This window comes from Thamnophis sirtalis, unplaced genomic scaffold (genome assembly GCF_051295495.1).
Source record: "Thamnophis sirtalis isolate CommonGarterSnake01/CBP01778 unplaced genomic scaffold, rThaSir2_p1.2 scaffold_9, whole genome shotgun sequence".
Taxonomy (NCBI): domain Eukaryota; kingdom Metazoa; phylum Chordata; class Lepidosauria; order Squamata; family Natricidae; genus Thamnophis; species Thamnophis sirtalis.
In genome coordinates, this window is record NW_028261389.1 from 70,256,619 (window position 1) to 70,269,575 (window position 12,957).

Below are 12,957 nucleotides of genomic sequence, written 5' to 3' on the forward strand. Positions count from 1 at the left end.
CACACACAGTATTTTACTTATTGAGTACTTCAATGTAATATTTTTCTAGGACTGGATCTTGTTATAGTTTGTTTCAAACTAATCATTGAACGAAATAACGTTCCGTCTCTCCTTGCAGTGGTGGGATTCAGCCAGTTCGCACCTATTTGGGAGAACCGGTTGTTGGAAGAAATCTTATTTTGTTTTTTCCCACTTTACAGAGCTGTAAGGAAGGCAGGAAGGAAACATTCTGGTGTTGTTTCTAGCCTAATCTTTATTGCCCTACTTACAAAAACTGTCTCTCTGGTTAGCCCTTATTACATTGTAACTGCTAAGGTGAAGCGCCCATCGACTTGAGTGACGTTGAGTTGGCCATGCCAACATAGTCACATGTCCACTGAGTCACACCTACCCAGCTGGTCATTAGGGCATAGAATCAGTTGTTAAATTATTTGAATCCCACCACTACTGCCTCCTTGTCATTTTAAATTAGATGAAGGCTCAAATCAAAAGTAGAGACAAAGAATATCCAACATTTAAGTTCTGAATGATGACAGTTTTAAGATTGATTGACAGATGAGCAGGCCATTGAGTTTTTGTTTGACAGAGTACCCTGAAACCTGAGTAGACTTCAGTTATCTCACACGCAAGGACACTCATGGCGTGTTCCTGTGTATCTCTACATAATGCAAAAGTCAAGTTGATAGTCACAGTTATATGATTGCAAGATGCCCTTAATTGTATGGGTAGAAAAGGTTGTTCAACCAAGGAAGGGAAGTGAGTGCCATCTCTGAAGCACAGAGATTTCCTAGATCCATTTTTCTCAACCTTGACTACTTCAAGATATATGGACTTCCAACTCCCAGAATTTCCAAACCAGCTTTCTTATCTGGGAATTGAAGTCCACATATCTTAGCAATAGCAGTTAGACTTATATACCACTTCATAGGGCTTTCAGCCCTCTCTAAGCGGTTTACAGAGTCAGCATATTGCCCCCAACAACAATCCGGGTCCTCATTTTACCCACCTCGGAAGGGTGGAAGGCTGAGTCAACCTTGAGCCAGTGAGATTTGAACAGCCGAACTGCAGAACTGCAGTCAGCTGAAGTAGCCTGCAGTGCTGCATTTAACCACTGCGCCACCTCGCCATTCGTGCTTCAATTCAAGACTGTCTATGGTTTCCTCCCTTCCCTTTCCTGGATTCTACAATTTGCAAAATGAGAATTCTAAGAAGTTCCTTTCACAGCCTATTTGATGGGTTTTTTTGTTTTATTTTTGCAGGTTTCTGAGTTGGGCCCACTTTTCTGTCTGAGAGTTTTGCTAAGACTCAACTATGTGGGCATATGTTAACGTGCTTATTATAGGAAAGGACTTGTTTGTGCTGCATTAATTAGAAAAATATATTTATTTGCCTATTTATAACATTGTTTCTTTTAAGGGTTTGTTTTTTTTTGCTAGAAAGCACCGAACCTCAAAGCGAAGAGCGATTTAAAAACTTAAACTACTCAAACAGCAAAAAAAAAAAGTTAAAAGTTTTTTTTTTCAAAAAAGAAGGAAGCTAACGTATTTGAAAGCATGATAACCACCAGCAGAAAAATAAGTCAAAGAAGACCTTTCTAAAATGTATTTAGGAAATAAAAGTAAAAACCTTGCTTTATTAATTTAGGAAGTAAAAAATCTACATCTCTGAATTCAAATCAGCTCCTGATACCTTCCTAGGACATGCTGTTTTCCTAGAAAGAAAAAAAATCACTATGACCCTATTTCAGATTTTTTAAAAATCAGTCTAGACACAAAAGTCTAGACCCTATATGGTCTTCCATATAGGTACAAGCAAACCCAAGCATAACTTAGCTGTTAAGCCTTGCCAAGGTGAGATAAATCTGTATATTTCATTTATTTATTTTCAAGGGTGCCTCCCTCCATCTATATCACATCACTGAGCTAATGCTGCCCATTAAGCAGGAGAAAATGTGTGACAGTAATAATAGTAATGCTTTACAATCTCTTATAACATTAGACTAATTTATAATAAATCCATGTCATTTCCCAGTGTTATAATGACATTTGCATTTGTATGACTGGTGGTGATGTGTAATGAAGTTTGATTAACAAGCAAAATATCTCTATCTATGACATATAAACACAATAATGTCTGCTATTAATATCATAGGAACAGTCACCCAAAGTGAGTGTTTGATTTTGTTTGATTTATGTTTATGTGCTATGCATCTCGCCGAGGGTAGCATCAGTTTTTTTTCCTTGATTAAAGCTGGGGGAATGACCTCTCATGCCGACGTTATACTATCCAGAGTTGGGATTCACTTACCTTCCCTACCAGTTCGCAAATGTCTGCACATGTGCACCGCCTTGAAAAAACACCACACAACATTAACTTGGTTCATTAGACGTGTCTCCTCTCTCCTCTAGGACTTTCCACCAAAACCATCTTCATTTGATCCCAACAGCAACCCTCGTTGGTCAAAACGAGTTGGTCTATAAATAAATAAGTAAATCAGTTGGTCTAAATGAGAGTTAAGGGGCCATAAATCATCCAGTATGTGGTCTAAAGCTGGATTTTTAACCTGGAACTTCCTAGTTGAAGTCCATCACCACCAGTGCTGTTCTTGTCCCTTTTTAAAAAGCAACTTGTTTGTCTGCAGCTCTCAAACTGCGTTTCTTTGAGTGTGAATCAGAGTTGAGTTGCTTCCAGGGGTAGCAGCGGCAGGAGGCTCTGCCACACCATCCAGACGCTTCTGCGCATTCGCAGAAGCATCATGCAAGCGAGTGCACCCGAACCGGTAGCAAAAAAAATTGGCAACCCACCACTGGTATGAATATGTGCCCTTTTTCATTGATTTGATCTGGGTTCATTCCCTTCTTACCTAGCTGCTGGATTGAGATTTTATCTCAATCTCAGACTTACCTGATGCAATCAAAGCTCCTAGCTTACAGGTAGGACAATAGAGAAGGCCATGGATGATGAGAACAGAAATGTCACTTGAAACATCAGAATATTGCACAAATGAGGCATGTTGCCTCACATATCAATTATTTGTTGTGGCCCACCAGCAGCCAGCAGAGCTGGCAGCAGATTCGGACAGTGGGGAGGTTGGGGAGGAACATGGGCCAGTCCGGGAGTCTGGGGAAGGCTCTGATGAGGGCTCTGTGTCAAAGGCAGAGAGGGGGCCAGAGCCGTATGCCAGTTATCAGCTGCCTTCAGAGTCAGACGTCAGTGAGGCAGACGAACAGCTGGAGTCTGTTCCCAGTGTGCGCATGCACAGAGTTGCCAGACGAAGGGAACAGCTAAAGAACAGGAATCGACTTGGGAGTAAGGCCACAGGTGGACGATGAATGGCTCCTCCCAGAAGAAAAAAAAGAGGAGTGGAGTTTGAAGAAGACAATTAGTTCACTTAATTGGTTCGTGACTCTCCAAGACTCCTTGCCAAGTTCTGCAGCTATTGGCCTGTCAGCTCTCCAAGCCAGATAAGGTCTGTGACTGTAAATCCTCCTCGAAACACTTTGTTGGATGTGAATGAGAAGAATTCACAGTAAATTAATAAAAGGGTTTTTTGTCAGGACAAGGAGTTTGCTTCATGCTCTTGGGAAGCCTAGGTCAGAACATTATTCAAGGTTGATGTTTTTAAGATATCATTGTGGCTTGTACAGACATCCATGCCAGGAAAATCAGAGAACCCCATTCTTCCTCTATTGCAGTTTCTCAATCTTAGCAGCTTTAAGATGCTTCAACTCCCAGAATTCCCCACTCCGTACATCTTAAAGGTTGAGATAGATGAGAAACATTGATTTAGAGAATCTCGGTGCTTAAAAATGGTACCAGCTCTGCTGCCTGGGAAATTCGATAAGTTGAAATCCACACATCTTAAAAGTTACCAAGTTTTTTAAAAAAACCACTGAGTTAAATTAAAGTAAGCTTGTGGCTGAACATTATGAACTCATGGCATTCAGTTTTGCTTTTTCAAAAAGCAAAACCCTCAAATGCAGTTTATTGCATTTTATTTCAGCCCTTTGGAAAGTTGTTCAGGATTTCCGCCAAGTCACCCTGCCCGTAGGGAGAAAGGCTTTTGGGAAGTCAGAGGGCATGAAAACAAAGAAAGCGAAATGGCATACTGAATGCCAACACTGGTGCCATCTTGGGGCATTCAATTAAAAACAGTGAAGCCAAAGCATAGCACAGGTCATAAGTCAAAATGGGCACTATATTTTTCTCCTGTCAAGAATGACCCTGAGTAACTGATTGATATTCCATTGTGTCTCTTCCTGAAAAATAAACGATGGTCACTGTCTCCCTTCAGGCATATGTGTGCAAACACACACACAGACACACACACCGTGCACCAATAGTGAGATCAGTGGTGGGTTCCTACTGGTTTGGACTGGTCGGGTTGAACCGGTAGTGGTTTGGCGGCGGGGGTCACTGGAACTAGCAGCGACCCAGGCCTGCCACGCCCCCAAACCAGTTCTCCAGGCGGCGCCCTAGGTGCTGCCATCTTGTTTTTTGGTTTTGCACATGCGCAGAACAATTTTAATCGCACTGCATGGGGCGCGCACATGAGTGAACCGGCAGTAGTGCCTGCCAGAACCAGATGCTCCCGGTTTAAAAATCAGTTCGCGATCACATGATTTGCGACACTTAGCAAAATCCATTTAATGTAGGAACATCTTTTTTTAGTCACTCCCTTTTCTCCATGTGTGCAAACCCAAGGAGGCAGTTGAGTACCCCACTGATGCAACTTTGAGGAGACATAGCACTTCCAAGCACCAAGTGCCTTGATGGGGGGGGCATGCAGACCCTAATTGTGTTCCCTGCTCTCGACGTTACCTCTACTTTCAAAGGAAAATACTTTTTAATTTTATAACTCCCTAGGGTAGGCTGGACAGATTCTTCCAGAACGTGTAATTAAAGGTCACATTGTTGCTTGCAAGCTAAAAATACACACTCATAAAGTACATTGGTCTAAACCTTATTTAGCTAGGCTTTTCTGGGTATAGAATTTGAATAACATACACTTTCTTTTTCTTGATTACAATTTTTAAAGGCGCTGCAGAACATTCTGTTACTCCAATCCAAGAAATACCATCATGCAAACATATAAGGGGGGGGGGGAATCAAACCTGGATCGTAATGTGATGACTTTCCTAAGAATTATATGGCTGTTATTGGCACAAGCATTAATCTCTCTTTGGGTGCCTATTGTCATTCCCATTCTTTTGCAGTTAATCCCATCTAAATCCGCAATTAGACAATGTGCGAGACAGAAATGCACGTTTTATCGTTAAAATTATAAATCAACCTCACCATCAGACCCTGAATAATTTCAGTGCTATTATTCAGAGTCCGTAACGTAGCAATGTACAAAATCCTGAGTTTTGCTTGTTTCTAAAAAAGATTTGAACATTCTTAAAAAAATCAGGAGGCGTCTGGCAGCATCTTTTCCATGCGACAATTTTATGAAAAGGCAGAAGCTGCAGCTCATGAAAGTTTATGCTGTTTAATAGAGTGGATTAATTAACAATGGTGCAACCAGATCCTTTAGATTATTTTTTTGCTACCCCCAAACATGGCTGTTTTCCCATCATCCCATTATAAAACACCCTGTTTCCCCAAAAATAGACCTCCCTGGATAATAGGCCCAATCGGGCTTTTGAGGGCATGTGCTAAAATAAGGCCTCCCCTGAAAACAAGCCCTCCCCAAAAATATTGCAACATAGCAGCAGCCATGAGGTGACCACGCTCGCCACCTCCTGCATCACAAAAATAATAAGACCTCCTCGAAAATAAAGCCATGCACTTATTTCGGGGGTCAAAAGAAAATAAGACCCTGTCTTATTTTCGTGGACACACAATATTTTGCTCCCTCACGTCCAGTGGACCTCAGTCTCTATAAAAAGGAGGCAGGAGTAAAAGAGAAATGACTCCTAAGTTGTTACTAGTATATAAGGATCTATTTTTGCCAGACTGTAAATTTATCCTTCTCTGCCACCATCTCATAAATGGCTGTTTTTGTTCTGATCTAGGTTTCCTAAGATCATGAAGCAGACTCCTCTTCCTGATAAAACCTCTTTTATTTAGGTTAAAGGGAATTCATCTCCAGCAAAGTCCAGGCAGTCTGTCTTTCATGAGATTTCCAAACTACAGACTTTTATCAGGCTTGGAGAGTTGCCAGGCCGATATCTTCCAAATGCCATGATGTAGCAGCAGTTACCTGGGAAGAAGTCAGGAACCTTCACCCTAATGAACTGAACTAATTGTCTCCTGAAAACTCCCCTCCTCTTTTGCTCCTCTTTTATTCCCTATGGGAGGGGCCATTCACCATCCACCTGTGCCTTAATTCCCGAGTTGGCCCTTGTTCCTTAGCTGTTCCCTTCTCCTGGCAGCTCTACACATGTGCACATTGGGAACAGGCTCCAGCTGTTCTTCTGCCCCACTGATGTCTGACTCCGAAGGCAGCTGATAACTGCCGGGCGGCCCCAGCCCCATCTCTGCCTCTGACGCAGAGCCCTCAACAGAGCCTTCCCCAGACTCCAGGACTGACCCATGTTCCTCCCCAACCTCCTCATTGTCTGAGTCTGCCAGCAGCTTTACTGGCTGCTGGGAGGCCATCATAATTTTCTCCTACCATTAAAATTAGAAGCCACACTTTGGCCGTAGAAGATGGACTTTGTCATGCACAAAGATATGAGGGATTCACTCTAAAGAGGCTCACTTTTATTTTGGTGGAAGGAACAAGCACTTGCTGCAAATTCTGCAACAGAAAAGGAGGCTTCGTGATTGACGCATCATTCATGTTCTAATAAGGCCCCTTTGACACAAGGGATATTTTGAATTTGCCAGACAAGAAAAGCAACCTTGCATTTTCATAAAATGGTCCCATTCTCTTCAGGGCTGTCAGCCAAGAGAGTTTAAAGAAGAAGAAGAAGAAGAAGAAGAAGAAGAAGAAGAAGAAGAAGAAGAGGAAGAGGAAGAGGAAGAGGAAGAGGAAGAGGAAGAGGAAGAGGAAGAGGAAGAGGAAGAGGAAGAGGAAGAGGAAGAGGAAGAGGAGGAGGAGGAGGAGGAGGAGGAGGGGGAGGGGGAGGAGGAGGAGGAGGAGGAGGAGGAGGAGGAGGAGGAGGAGGAAGACGACAAGGAGGAGGAGGAGGAGGAATAGGAAGAAGAAGAAGAAGAAGAAGAAGAAGAGAAGAAGAGGAGGAGGAGGAAGAAGAAGAAGAAGAAGAGAAGAAGAAGAGGAGGAGGAGGAGGAGGAGGAGGAGGAGGAAGAAGAAGAAGAAGAAGAAGAAGAAGAAGAAGAAGAAGAAGAAGAAGAAGAAGAAGAAGAAGAAGAAGAAGAAGAAGAAGAAGAAGATCATCATCAAGATGGTGGCTATGAACACGCAATCAAGGCCCCGCCCCTTTTCTATGTGACCCTGGCAAATGAAAAAACAAGTACAGGCAGGTCTTGATGTACAAATATTCATTTAATGACCTTTCAAAGTTACACTGGCATCGAAAAAAGGGACCCATGATTGGTGTTTGTATTTATGAGTGTTGCAGTATCCTCACAATCACGTGGTCAGCATTTGGGTTCTTGTCAATCGGCATATATTGATCGCCACTTGTGCTCTTCTTAAACAGATTCCAACAAGCAAAGTCAAGGAAGGAGGCTGGATTCTTTTAATGGCTGTGTGATTCACTTAGTAACTGCACTGATTTGCTTAACCACTGTGATGAGAATGGTCATAAAATCGGGTGCGACTCACTTAACCACCTATCTTAGCAATGGAAATAGTTCTGACCTAGGCTTCCCCAGCAGCATGAAGCCGAGTCCCCGTCCCGATAAACCCTTTTTATTTAATTTACAGTGAATTCCTCTCCAGCAAAGTCCCGGCCCACAGTCTTTCAAGATAGTTCACACCTTTTACAGGTTTGGAGAGTGGCCAGGTTGATCTCTTTCAGACGATGGCAAGAATGCAGGAATGAACTAATTGTCTCCTGCAAACACCCCTCCCCTTTCACTCCTCTTTTATTCCCTATGGGAGGAGCCATTCACCATCCACCTGTGGCTTTACTCCCAGGTCGACCCTTGTTCCTTAGTTGTTCCCTTCTCCTGACAGCTCTACGCATGCGCACATTGGGAACAGGCTCCAGCTGTTCTTCTGCCTCACTGATCTCCAACTCTGAAGGCAGCTGATAACTGTCAAATGGCCCCGGCGACATCTCTGCCTCTGATGCAGAGCCCTCATCAGAGCCTTCCCCAGACTCCAGGACTGGCCCATGTTCCTCCCCAACCTCCTTACTGTCTGAATCTACTGCTGGCTTTGTTGGACGCTGGAGATCCACAATAGAAATTCTGGTTCCCATGGTCATCGTAAGTCAAGAACTAAACATAGGACTTTGACCACATAGTTGCCAACTTGATTCTTTTCGACGTCACTGTAAGCTGTTCTGATACAGTATTAATTAGCATAATAACTTATGCATATTTGGCTGAACAAAATCACAGGGCAATTTTGGCTTGAGACAAGTTATCAATTATGTTATTGTTGAATAGGTCAATTTTTTAAACCTATTAATCAAATTTGAATAGCTGCCTGTCTCTCAAAAAATGTTAATACCGGATCACAAAATGAGGCATTTTCCACCTTGGTGCTCTCTGAAAAGAATCCATCATCTATACAAAGCATTTCACAAGGAGCTCTTAGTGGATTTTGAAAAAAAGACGCATCTGCCATATAATTTCCAGCCAGGTTCAGCACACCTGGAAAAAAATCTGTATGCTATTTGTCCTGAATGGAGTCCTTAGTTGGAAAGTCCATTAAATAGAGAAGTTGTGTGTGTGTGTCTGTGTGTCTGTGTGTCTGTGTGTCTCTGTGTGTGTGTGTTCCAGCATAACTCTGGAACGCCTCGAGCAATTTCAACCAAACTTGGTACACAGATGACTTACTCTCTGGAAACAAATACTGTGGGGATAAGACACCTCTAATACCCGTCAGAGTGTGTGTCCTGTTAAGATACAGCCTGTTGTGCCTTAAAATGACTTCTACTGTACTGCCGTAAAATGGCTTCTAAACTGTACAGCGCATGGAGTTGCCATGGTAATGGCTTCACAGTACTCCAAAAGGGGACTCCCTCTGGTAAGGGGGAAAATCCAACATTAGAAATTACGTTTGGTTCAGACATTTTCCCCCTATACATAAATACCCGGCAATGCCAGGTTATCAGCTAGTATAGAATAAAAGCTGGAGGAAAAGATAGCAGAAACAGAAACACACACAAACACTCAAATGAAACAGTGGGGGAGATCAGTCAGAAATATTCTTCTATTTTGGATCCCAAGGGCTTTCAGAACATTCCTTTATCAAGGACGCTGGGAAACACCACTACTTTAACAACTTATCCCATTTTATCTGGGTAAAAACACCCGTCTCTAAAATAAGATCAGCGTTCAACGGAAAGACTGTTTGGATCTGCAGAAAAAGGAACACATTTTAAAATAAATGATACTTTATGATTCTACTTGTTCCATCTCTAAGATACGGTAACAAATAAACATGTCAAATAAATTGGAGCAGCCATTTACAGATATGAAAGATGTCCATTGTTAGGGAGAAGAAAGCTCAACTAACTAAATTTGTGCTTTTAAAATATCTTCTTGACTCATCTTTGTCTTCCTTTCTTTCCTATGTTTTACCTTGCAACAAAATGAATTTACAGCATCCGTAACAGAAGCCACCAAAAGTTTTTAACTCTCCCCCGCCCCCCGTTACTAAGTATAAAACCAAGGAGGAAAGGTTTGGTTTCAAAAATACATTTATCTTACCTGTGCTTACCAGTTAAAACATTTCAATTACAAGTCTGTACAAATGTGCTTAGAAAAAAAAAACAATACAAAACCCCACAAGTCTTTTAAACTCTCGTGTTAATAGAGCGTGTGGGAAATGTGTTACTTTTAAAAGGAAATCAGCCTACAAGATATCTTAGAACTCTAAAAGGTCTAAATAATTTCTGGGAAAGTGAAAAATCTGAAATACAACTTAGGTTCTTTGGTCCAACATCAGGATACAAGTAATGGAAAGTTTGCCCTTCCAGCAGCCAGCAGAGCTGGCAATGAGGAGGTTGGGGAGGAACAGGGGCCAGTCCTGGGGGTTGAGGAAAGCTCAGGCGAGGGCTCTGTGTCAGAGGCAGAGAGAGAGCTGGACAGCAGTGAGGCAGAGGAACAGCTGGAGCCTGTTCCCAGAGCTGCCAGAAGACAAGAACAACCAAGAAAGCAGGGTCGACTTGGGAGTAAAACCACACCTTGGAGGTTGAATGTTGAATGTTGAATGTTGATTTTATTTATATGCCGCCCTTTTCCCCCCGAAGGGGACTCAGGGCGGCTCACAACTCAACCAGGGAAGGGGGATACAAGCAAGAATTTAGAACGACATAAAAAACAATGCATGATTAAAACACAACAGTCATACCAATTCGAGACGGGGGCAACAGTTCTTTAGCCCCAGGCCTGTCGGAACAGCCAGGTTTTAAGGGCTTTGCGGAAGGCCTGGAGGGTGGTGAGGGTTCGAATCTCCACGGGGAGTTCGTTCCAGAGGGTCGGAGCAGCCACAGAGAAGGCTCTCCTCCGAGTAGTCGCCAGTCGACACTGGCCGGCGGATGGGATTCGGAGGAGGTGATTGGCCCCTCCCAAAGGAAACAAAAGAGGAGCAAAGGGGGAGTGGGCTTTTGCAGGAAACAATTCGTTCGCAATAGCAATAGCAGTTAGACTTATATACCGCTTCATAGGGCTTTCCGCCCTCTCTAAGCGGTTTACAGAGTCAGCATATTGCCCCCAACAACAATCTGGGTCCTCATTTTACCCACATCGGAAGGATGGAAGGCTGAGTCAACCCTGAGACGGTGAGATTTGAACAGCCGAACTGCAGAACTGCAGTCAGCTAAAGTAGCTTGCAGTGCTACATTTAACCACTGTGCCACCTCGGCTCGTTCAAGAGTGGAAAGTTCTCTTTGTGACGATAAGAGACTCTGTGCCAAGTGTTGCCTTGCCCTGCGTTTGGAAACTTGTTATCTGGCAACTCTTCAAGCGAGCTAAGGTTCGTGTTGATAAATATTCCTCTGGAAGACTGTTTGCTGAGTGTGAATGAAAGGAATTCACAGTCGTGTAAATAAAAGAGGTTTTCCCGGAACCAAGACTCTGCTTCATGCTTTTTAAGGAAGTCTGGGTCAGAACATGATGGTGACACCATGTGCGGGACATCTGTTTAACCCCATCAGTGGTGGGTTCCAAATCCTATTGCAACCGGCACGGTTGCAATGGGGCCCAGAATCCACCACATGAACACGCGCAGCGCGCGCAGACATGCATGCACATGTGCGCAATGGACGCATGCCACCTTACCTCTTACAACGCCTTCACAACGCTCCAGCTGCTCGGCAGAGCATCGCACAGGCGCTGTGCGCTCCGTGCACAGAAGCACTGGAGAGCTCAAATACAGGTAAGGAGCTCAGGTGGGCGGGTGGGCCCTCCGGAGCACTGTACTGGAACGGTACCGGGTGCTCTGGGCAGGCACCAGTACGCCCGTACTGGGGCGCACCACCTGCAACCCACCACTGGATCCCATGATATCTTTATTATGAAAATATAATATTTTTATATTGTCACTAGCTAAAGGAATCCACAAGGATTAAATGGAGTCACATCGATATTTACCCTTGATTTGGTTCTTGAAGATTGAAGGGTTCTTTCTCTCTATGTTTACTGGAAGAAATATCCATCTGGTTAAGTTCCAAGCCGTGAGAAAGGCACTGGAGACAAAAATGGAGGCTGGAGGCTGATGGGAAAGAGAGTTTAATGATGAAGCAGAACTATATGGGTTCTGGGGCAGCTGACCAAATGGAGTTGAGAGTGAGGGGTTTTTATACCTTCTCTTGGGCTTTGAACTTGAGCTTCCTGTTCCTGTGCAAGAACATGTATTCTTGTATGGAAACTAATCAAGGAGAGAAGCAACCTAAAACTAAGGAGAAACCATCTTGCCTTTAGAAGTTGAGGGTGCACCATCACTGGATGCTTTTAAGAAGAGACTGGACAGGCACTTGACTGAAATGCTATAGGGTCTCGTGCTTGAGTAGGGGGTTGGACTAGAAGACCTCGTGGGTCCCTTTCAACTCTGTTATTCTGTTCTATTATTTTATTATGTCTTAAATTTATTAAACAAATCAATCAAATTTATGTGCCACCTGACTACCAGAGACACTGGGCAGCTCACGACAAATGGATAAATATTGCATCTTCTTTGAGGGGATAGAGTTGTTGATCTGCATAATCTATTTTGAAAGATTGCTGTTTCCTGGATATTAATTTTAGCTATTCTATTAATTGTTGTCAGTTTAAGACAAGCACACTATGAATATGACAAATGTGCACTCTGTTATGACAAGATGTTAGAATGCTTAAGTGATAATTTCTAGCTTCAGAAAAAAAATTGAAGTATCTTATATTATTTGTAGATTGAGGTCATAAGCAGCAGCATTTTTACATCAAGTCTTTTTTTTTTTTAAGTTCATCCTTAAAGCTTGTCATGACAGGAATAAAAGAATACCTTTATCTCGAGTAATGACTTCCTATTTTCATACCTTGAATTGATTTTTCTTGGCTGCTACACTGTTTACAAATATGCTTTTTCACACATTTTAAGAGGCTTTGAAGCACAATGGTTTCTATGAAGATTTCAAAGCTGCTCCTTCAGCTTAATTTTACTTTTTTATTTTTTTTATTTTGAATTACCATATTTTTCAGACTATAAGACGCATCCCCCCCCCCAAAAAAGTGGGTAGAAGTGTCTGTGCATCTTACAGAGCAAAAATTGCCAAGCTCTGTCTACCCGCTGGCCCCTACCCACTGGCCTCTGCCTCCCAGCAATTTGCCTCCTTGCGGCAAACAGCAAAGAGCCTGGTCAGCTTCAACACAGCCTGATTTAGCATGAGCAG